At 44.7% G+C, this 10,155-nt stretch overlaps 1 protein-coding gene across 1 annotated transcript in view; it reads right to left on the bottom strand.

The window, feature by feature from the left end:
• fndc3ba (fibronectin type III domain containing 3Ba) overlaps positions 1 to 9,247 on the bottom strand; it is an 83,167-nt gene extending 73,920 nt beyond the window's left edge. The window contains exon 1 of the mRNA XM_079286071.1: positions 9,162 to 9,247. The gene's annotated coding sequence lies outside the window, so the exon portion shown is untranslated. The remainder of the gene's footprint in view (positions 1 to 9,161) is intronic.
• Positions 9,248 to 10,155: the final 908 nt, after the last annotated feature.

The raw sequence follows: 10,155 nt of genomic DNA on the forward strand, positions 1-10,155 counted from the left end.
ATCATTACGATCAGAAAGACAGAACAGGAATAGACGGGGAGAAAACTAAACAATTGTGGAGACAGTTATTCTTCACGTGTCAGACAACTTGTTCCTTCAAGGTAATTTCTCCTCTTGTAACCATGGAGATATAAAGCAAGGCAAACTCAACTCCGGTTCATACATTCTCTCTTTGTCTGTCCTTTTCTCTTTCTCAAATGCACATATTCGTAATCTCAAAATGATGCACGCTGTGGGCTCTCTTAGGAGGCCTTGGACGTGCGTCGGACATCCATTTACATGCCAGACATGACAAAATGATGCTAGCATGACATTATACGGCACTAGCTCCACATTCTCATCCACGCCTCCTCCATGTGTCCTCGCCCACCACCCAAGTCTTTCCTTTATTGCTGTGTAATGTAGTTGTCGTGCAGCCCTTTAGCAAAAATATGACTTTTTTGCCCACGGAGCTGGATCCTTTTCAAGTCAGTTTCTCAGATAAGGCAGCGGCCGTGTTGTGCATGACTTTCGTGGTTGCATAGTTTTCACAAGAAAGGACCAGTGACCAATGAACATTAGGAGGAGGTTGGTGCAGGCTTCGGGAAGGGTGAGGAGGGAGTGCAGGGTTCTCATTCCCGCTAAATTGTCCCACATGGCTGAGCGTGCTTAGTTTAAACAAACACAGCCACTTCCTCCTCACTGCGCACAGCGACACACAGACACACATTAACACACACCAATTGGGTGCACAGGCATGCTTGAACTCCATTACACAGAAACAAGCATGCACACACATATACAAACATACGTACACACAATACGTTGTATACCAGTCGGTGGGCAGTGGACAATACTTCCAGCAATGCACTCCAGCTAGTAAACTTTCAGCTGAGCCCAGACTCCACATAGACACCACAGCACTGAAGATCACTTACAGTTCCTCAGTCACATGCACATGCAGCATGTTTAGTGTATGGTTTGGCTTCTGGTAGCACAGATTTTTCACTTTTTTGTTTTCTTTAAAAAATGGAAAAACTTTTCTGTACAATCCACAATAAACATCTCAGCTAATGGGTCCCTGAAGTCAAACCTCAAAACCCAAACTCGTACCACAGAATGACACTCAGGGATCAGACACCGGACACAATACTTAGACTGTGTGTGTGTGTGTGTGTGTGTGTGTGTGTCCAGAAAGAGAGGTGGAAATATGGATGTGTCCAATGTGACTGTTTTAAAATCGTATTGTAAAGTCAGTTTTTTGGGGAATATAATTAAATCAAGTCAAATTTGTATGCATGCACTTTTACAGGGGGGAATAATGACAGGACCTTTGTTTTATTTATGGGTGGGAGTAACTTAAGTTTAAGAATGTATTTAGAATACACTGGAGCTGCAAAATTGCCAACATTTGATGGTTTCACATACCTACAATATGAACATTCGCTGCTATTCTTGGTCTGCTCTGGACGGTTGCTTGGACAAAACAAGACATTTGATAATGTCAACCTGTTTGAGGATATTGTGATGGCCCCTTTTCTGATCAATCAATCAGTAAGCAGCTCGTAACTACAATGGCACCCCTCCTGTTCATTATAGGCACGGAAGATTGCAACACACAGCTGACTAAACACCAAGTTAAATATGTAGCAAATCACAGTTCCTACAGAGGGCTTAGAGTCAGAGGTGCATGACATGACATGAATAATTTATAATGTAAACGAATATTAAGAGAAGTCCAAATCATTCTTCTGTTGTTTTACCTCTGCTGTGGAGTTTGTTGTAAAGAGCTATGACCTACAATCATCACAATCAGCTCTGTGTTAGTGAAGGAGGAGTGAAGGTGGACTACCACCGAGTCCAGACAATAGGCCCACATTCCCTGCCAGTGGACCTGCTGCCGTCCAGGCCTGCACACACAGCATGTCTCTGCCACTAATGCCGAGCTCCATCAGGCCTGCATGCCATGAGTCTTAATTAAGACAGCTACGCCAAGTCAAGAAGTGAATTCTACTCCCCCTTTCTCTCTCACACACACACACACATTCTTGGATGGACGAGCATGTAGAAGGAGACAAACCACCAAGAGACAATCAGTATATCAGTTTTATGGGCCATGGAAAGGCTCTGGTCAGTGGGTGAAGTGTTGCGAGTGTGTGTGGGTGCTGAGAGAGAAAGACTATTTAGTCACACCTACATGAGAAACCTGTCTCCTCTCTCACAGACAAGACAACAACTGAGTCTGAGAGATGTTCATGCGCGCGCGCACACACACACACACACACACACACACACACACACACACACACACACATATAGCTGTTAAATGCACAACAGAGCAAGCAAATCATGAATGAAGGGTACTTTACATGCCTAACGCCATGACGTGCGTGTGTGTGTCTGTATGCATGTAGAGCAGACAATAATGTTTAATCCATTAAAAGAGAACTGAATGGGGCGGAAAAATGAGAGGGGACACTTCTGGGAATAGCAAAGCAATGGAAAATGTACATACAATCACTTGCTCCCTAACATCAAACACACACACACACACATATAACACCCCTCCCCACAGCCTAGGGTCATAAGGTCACATTCCTCCTCCTCAATCAGCCTCAGGATTTCACACACTAGTTCAGGGACGTGGGTGTGTGAGTGTGTTTCTGCCTGCCTGCGTGTGTGTGTGTGTGTGTGTGTGTGTGGGATGTTTCAGTGATCTGTGGGGGGTCCAGGCTTGAGTGCAAGGAGGGGAGAAGTCAGGGAATGTAGGGGAGGCCATGTCCACACCAAGCCGGATAAATCCCAAAGGCATTTATCCGGCAAGCAGCGCAAGAATTATAGTTGGATTTGGTAAACGGGTATTTATGAGCTGTGATCAAATCACTATTCAACATTCTTTTATGCACAGAGACATGACAGTGGAACCTGCTTTTATGGAGTAAAGCTTTATCTATTTACCTCCTAGTTCTGAATTTCAATCTGCATGGTTTTGAAAAGATTGCCGGCGTGGATGAAGTGCATGAGCGGGTTTTTTTTTCAATGATTTATTATGCTTGTGGAAACGGGCTGTGAGTGGCAAATGAACAAGAAATGATCGGTATGTGGGGCTGGGACGGGTGGGGGAACGCAGGGGAGAGGAGGGGAGGGAGGGGTCGAAGTGTGTCTGCATGCCCTGGAGGGGGGGGGGGGGGGGGGGTTTAACAAGGCAAAGCAATAAAACATGTGACTTCGCATTAAAGAACACCTACTTCCTCCTTGAGCAGAAACCTCAACTCCGGTCCTGCACACCCGCCAACACTTTGTGTACAACATCCACACACACACACACACACACACACACACACACACACACACACACACACACAGTACATACACACAGAAAGAAGGATACTTGAAAATGTGTGTGTGCCAGGTCCAATTCCAGCCATTTAACAATCACAAATATAACCAGTTGTAGATTCAATTCCACACACGTGAACCCAAGCCCACAGCAGACTCACGACACTTGAGATACACACTCGAGACGCTCACAGACGGGCTTAAAAACAGCCATTAACGACTGGTGGAACTTTCCATGGGCCTGCCAACTGGCAACATCAACACGCCTGGCATGCTAATGCAGGCACGTAAAGTTTACTGCGTGTGTGTGCGTGCGTGCTCAGCTGGATGAAGGGATCAAGCGTGCACCTGTACACACACAGAGCACCAACTTAACACACACACACACACCAGTGGGGAGCTCTTCAACAAGCTGTTTCTATGGATGATTCCCCCGAGGAACTGCGCAAGGGCACGGGCAGGGCTGGGCAGCTTTTCTGCAAGCATGCTGCTCTAAGCCGCAAATGCCGCTCTGCCTTTCCCCGTGCCGCACGGCGCTGCCAAGACCTTCCAACTGACACCAAGTGATGAGCAGTGAATCAAATCAGCAACGAGAGAAGTGAAAGTATTTGGTGAAGTCAGGCGTTGCATCATGTGCAAACTGTGTTCTGTATTCAAAATATTGCAGATTGTACTATAACTGTACTATTACTGAAGTATTGCCTAGTTAACATATGTCACACCTCTTTTTTTATCTGTATAAATGTGTCATTTTTCAATGATAGATCTCCTTAATTACTCTTTTATCCGTCTTCGTCTGTCATACAAAAGTAAGGCTACAACTAATGACTCTTTTCATCATGGTTAAATCGATCCTATATTCTATTCATCAACAGATGAATCCCCTGGTCTGGTTGAAAATTGTTGCCACTAGAATTCATGCCTTCATTCCAAAGGTTCCATGCAAACGCAACAACACATTATGTTGATCAAGATTTCAAAACAGGTATCGCAACAACATCAGTGCGCAGATCTTTGGCTTTCGGACTGTAGAACAAGACGTTTGAAGCTATCAAATAAGCGAAAGACATGCCGAGTCTCTTGTTATGATGACACGGTTCACTTGAAACTGAATCGTGTTCCTATTGTTTTCGCACAAAGTTTAGGACAGCTGAGAGGTTCAATGACATCAAATGACAGTCTGGGGAGTTTTATACTTAATGTCAGCAATGGTAGTCTGTCGGAGTAGACATGACATTTCTCCAAATGTCAGCGGTTTTATTTTGGCCTGGAACTTGTAAAACTATAGGAAGAGAAGTGACTGAGATTGTTTGACATCAAACGTTAGAGCAGATGAGAGGAGAGGAGAGGGCAATGAGAAAGGAGAGAGGGGGAAGGAGACAGGGAGCAGAGAAGTTGAAAGGGTTCTTTTATCTTCTTCTAAATCAACCGTCAACAATGCAGGAAACGATCAAGGAGACAAAAAAAAAAAGTGGAGACGGGCACTGGAGAACGAGAGAGGGAGGAAGAAAGAAAGAGGGGAGGGAGTAAACATCACAGCTCTGTGCCAAGCAAACATGAGATGCTGGGATACTTCAACAAAAAGCCAGCGTTCATATGGGAGAGAAAGAGACACCAAGAAGCAAAGGAGGGAGAGATGCAGGAGAGAGACAGCTCGGCGACCGGCAGAGGAACAAAAAGCTGGGAAATGGAAAGCAAAGCATCAAGCAGAAGACAACAAGCAGCTGTCATGAGATACAACAAAGGGGTTCTCTTTCTGTTTGGGACTTCACACTTACGTGCAGCTCTTACTTGAAATGTGTTTACATGGTAAAACGTATTGCGTCTGTACAATCCACTATGTGTGCGTTCACAGTGTGTAAAAGGAGCAACGTCACGGTGACATATCATCATTCATTGATAAATACAAACAGTATGAAGCTCAATATCATTGCCACAATGAGAAATTGTACTACTTTCTTAAAAAGCTTTTTATCAATCAACAGAGCTGAAAAAATAAGTTGATGGACAGGAAATGAATCTGCAACTATTTTGACAATTGATTAACTATTAACATAACTTTAAAAGCCAAGATTCTGAGCATTAGCTGCTTACAGTCTCTACAGCGTGAGGATTTGTCAGTTTTTGACCGTCGATCGATGAAATGATTTACGGCTTGATTGAGAAAATAAATGGCAGATTTATCAGGACATTATTGCATGGCATGAAGATTTCTGTCATCTTAATAAAGCCACTTTTTTAATATAAATGAAAGATTGGGTTGGTGTCCCCTCTAGAGCTCAACTGCACTCCATCATATGTCACAGCAGCAGCAGCAGAGACGGGTTTCAAGTCACAGTCATCGCCAGTGGGCCGTTGTGGATGATTATTTGCGGAGTGGATGATGGATAAAGGTATATCTATAGAGACAGGTATACCGGTAAGTAGGGCATAGTGCATTTCCTTATTTTCTAAAGCTTCCAGGGTGTATGCACCCGTTTCATTATCTGCATCGCCCCTGTCCTACACTGCAACCAACAAATATTTTTAATATAGGTAAATCTGATGATTATTGTAAAAATGACCAATTGATAGCATATTGCTTTGTGTCTCTCAGGAATAACGATCAATGCCTTCAAAAATGTTTGGCACCAAGACATCAGAAGGGTACAGCAGCACGGCTCAGTAACACTGCCCCTCCGATAACATGTTCGAGGTCACCACTCACTCACTCACACAATGGCCGGCATCACCCTGTCCCCTCCCTGACCCCATTTGGACCAGGCGTACCTGAAGGTTTTACAGCGCCGACAGCGAACCACAAGCCGCTGCGGGTAGAAAGCGGAGAACCCAGATTATGCCTGAGGTCAGACGGAGACAGATGCTCTTGGCATCACGAGTCCTCGTGAAACATGGGAACAACTTCCTCATCGCACTTAGAATAACCGGTCTCAGAATAATAGAGGCAAAACACAGCCAGTCCATCAGACCTGGGTCCCTTACGGTAAGGTGTGAAACTTTGATTACATTCAGTAAAGTGTTTGTCAGAGGAAGCACAATAAATCCACTTTCTAATGATATACTCTGGAATTCTTGAGACCCATGAACCAATCCTGGTTCAGGCACTTTAGTGGACTAAAACAAACTACGCGGGACCAAACAAAAGCAGCTGCAAAGTTACATTTGTTCCATGTAGTGACGCACCGTCACACAGACGGACACAGCTGAGCGAGTTGTACCTGAGTGACAGAGCGGTAACGGTTGCAGAGCACATGGTCGTTAACTTACACAAGGCATCGTTCTACCCTTTGCCTATTCATGTGAAAGACGGAGAAAGGCCAAAGCAACAATGACTCCCTCCTTCAACCTGACTCCAGTCTGAACGCCGGTTCTTTCTGTTCCCTGATATAATTGCAGTGTATTCTTTTTTAAACACAGAATAAGGGGATTTTACAAGAGGCAGGCTAACACTGGGAGAGGAAATGCACTTGCTTGCAATTGCATCAGTTTGGGTGCAAACCCCTGCTTACATTATGCTGTTTTACATCCTCTAGCACCGCATTCCTGGCTCTCCACACTGCCAACTCCACTCAAACATACAGTGCAGAGACATATAAAAACTCTCAAGGCCTGTCATTACAAACACTGGAATCAGAGTTTTCATCCAAACCTTTTATTGAATCTGCTAGGAATACAAGGACAGCATAACGGGGCGTTCAGAACCTTTTCAAAAGTCGACCTGTGAGCTTTGTTTACGTTCTCATTGTGTCTAAATGTTGAAACCAAAGAGGCTTAACGTTCAGTGTACAGTGATATAAACCTCTTTCAGCTTGTGTTAAGAGGGATATGGGTGTCATACTTAACCTGTAAAAAAAAAACCACACTTCTCCTTTGTCATCTGCAATGCACCAACCAACAGCTTGTTCACTTGGTGGATCAATTGCAGAAGCCAACAGTGCCTTTAGTATCTGCTTCACGCACTCGAGCTGCAGAGACTAAACTTCCTGGGGCTCCAAACCAGAGCCGTCGCAATCTGAAATCCTATTTGTCCCGTTAGGTAACTGTTGACGTCTGAGTTCGGGCCTGATTTAGAAATGAGACATTTTGAAGGACTTTAAGGAGAGAAACTTATACTTTCAAGTAAAGAGATTTCAAAAAGAAGGAAAAAAAAGGCTCGTCTCCATCTACTGGTCATACCTTGGCTTATTGTCCATCGCCTCAACTTTTGATGCTGAGACTTTTTGATGCCTCAGACTTGTGGAAGCAAAATAAATTGGCCATTAATGCGCCACAGAGAGAATTCCTTTGCTCTCACCTAAACCTAAAAGCACCTTTTCAGCGGGTAGCCAATCATTTCGTCTCTCCCCCCCCCCCCCCCCAAAAAAAAGTCCGATATCAGTTTTTCACAGAAAAATAAATAAATTACATGGCCACATCAGCCTTTCACCAAAGGAATGTCATCTGACGTCATGTATTTGGGATCGGATTTCTCCCTCTCTTCTTTCTCTCTCCCCTGAAAAAAAGTAAGAGCACGCTTGCGGGCGCGCGCGCGCTTGTGTGTGTGTTTGAAGTGTTAGGTTATTTTTTCCCCTATCCCATATTCTCCAATGTGCCCACTGGATCCAGAGTCCACAGCAGGCGGATATGCGATTCTAAAAGTCATAGCCCCACTTATACCCCACTCCACCGCTAATCATGACAGCAACAGACAATAACAGTCCTGTTATTACAATACAAAAAAAAAAAAAACTGACGCACAACCACCAAAATCTGTCTCTCAAGTCATCTTTCGCATCCTAAAATTCCCGACCTACAGCTGCCACATCTCTTGTCTCCTCTCCGCTGGCGGACTAAAGGACTTCTGCTACGGCGCTGTCCTTCCCTGCGAGCATACGTGGAAGGCAGATAATCGATCGCTCCGAGCAGGAGACCAATGTTTGATTTCCACGTCTGCATCAGAGAGGCTGAGAGGGAGATGAGGGAGATTTGTCGTCCCTGCACAAACAGACAGACACGTAGTCATTTCTGAGAGAGAGAGAGCGCGAGAGAGAGAGAGAGCGCGAGAGAGAGACTGGCTGGAAGGAATGCTAGGATATGCTGGAGTTGGGATTTTTTTTACCCTTTTTCCTGCATTCTGCAATCACACGCAAACTCTATTGAAAGTAATTTTAACACGACCCCTATCACCATTGTTCAACAGTTACCCAAATGCATTATAACCCCCTACAGCGCCAATTATAGGATTTCGCAACCCCCCCCCCCCCCCTGTCAAATGTGACTGCCTCAGCATCTTCCAACAACGACTTCTTTTCCAGCGATAAAAGTGTTCATTTCCTGATTTTGAGCAGCTCCAACACGAACGACCAATTAACAGAAAAAGCAAGTAAACAACTGCGATGTGTTGCATAAACAGGGAAAAGAGGGGAAAGGGGCTTTCTCCTGTTGCGCACTCACTCCATCTGAAGTCCTCGGAGACAAAAACACATTCTTTCGCGAAAGCTGAGAAATCGGGACCACAAAGAGCAGACTCTGAACGCAAACGTTCCCTTTCGACTTGTGTGGAAAAAAACGAACACGATGATTCCCCTTAAGTTTAGCGTTTGACTTTGTTTTAAAATAAACGGGGACATTTTGCCCAAAAAGTTTCGATTCACCCCCCCTCAGCAGGAGCGGAGCAGTTTTCCTTTTTCCTTTGCGCTGGCCAAGTGGCCCAGACTGCCGGCGTCAGCGCTCAGCTCTCCGAACTCACACACACACTCACTCACAGACACGCACTTCTAAAACTTTTTCTCCATCGGACGCCATTCTCGGTTTTTTTTTGCGGGGTGGCTTCGCCCCGTAAGAGAAGTGTAAAGAGAACTCACCTCGCTGCAATAAAAAAGTCTTCAAACAGACGGGGCTGCGTGTTTTTTTATTCCCAGGGTCGGGTCTTGCCTGTCTGCTGGCGCGGCGCAACGCGTACTGGGAGACTCCGCCATGTCAATCAAAACGCGACGCACATGTAGGTCAGAGCCCGCCTCCTTTTTTTTTTACCGTAATACACTGCAGATGTAAAAAAAAAAGCCTAACCAGAGGGCAGAGCTGCTCATTCACCTGTGTGTCAGAGGAAATCTGCAGGCTCGTCTTTTCAAGCAGGGTGGGTATTTCGAAGGCAATAAAAACAAGGTGATTTTCGACCACATCTGAACTAGTTATGATCCAGTATTTGTATTGTATCCAACTTTGTATTTATATTCACATTAAATGGTGTCCACTGTATAGATTTATTCTGAAAAAAACCATTTTTTTGTGTTACCATTTTTTTTTTGGTGGCTCCTGATCAGGTAGAGGCAGAAAACACCCATTCTGACACCACTACCATTTTTGTTTACTTAAATTTTCAGGTGGAAAAAAACTGTCGGTAAGATGTTGCAGAGCATTTCTGTTATGTCGGGCCAGAAAGGTGGGTGGTGAACTCTTCTGCAAATGAAAGCAAGCTGAATCCGGTTCAGGCTGGTTTATGTTTATCCGTTATCATGACACAGAACCTCTTCATACCAGAACCTACAACAGCAAATGACCTGCTTGACCCGTGTCTCTTTGCACACATTGATCATTTAGCCGACAATCATCAATAATTGTCAAGCTATACTGCAACATATAATTCTTCCCTTTGGACATAACATTTTCTATTTTCTCAAGTGGGTCAGATGTCTGTCCCAGTGCCTCTAAAACAAAGTCCCTCTGGTGGCTGCACTGAACCCCCACGGCCCTCAGCTGACAAGCCCAAGAGGTTCAAAATCTGTGAAATCTGTGCTGAATTTGGTGCATAGATATGTTGAAAATGACCACAAGGCCTCATGTGTACTGTGCAGGGTA

This window comes from Melanostigma gelatinosum (genome assembly GCF_949748355.1).
Source record: "Melanostigma gelatinosum genome assembly, chromosome: 16".
Taxonomy (NCBI): Eukaryota; Metazoa; Chordata; class Actinopteri; order Perciformes; family Zoarcidae; genus Melanostigma; species Melanostigma gelatinosum.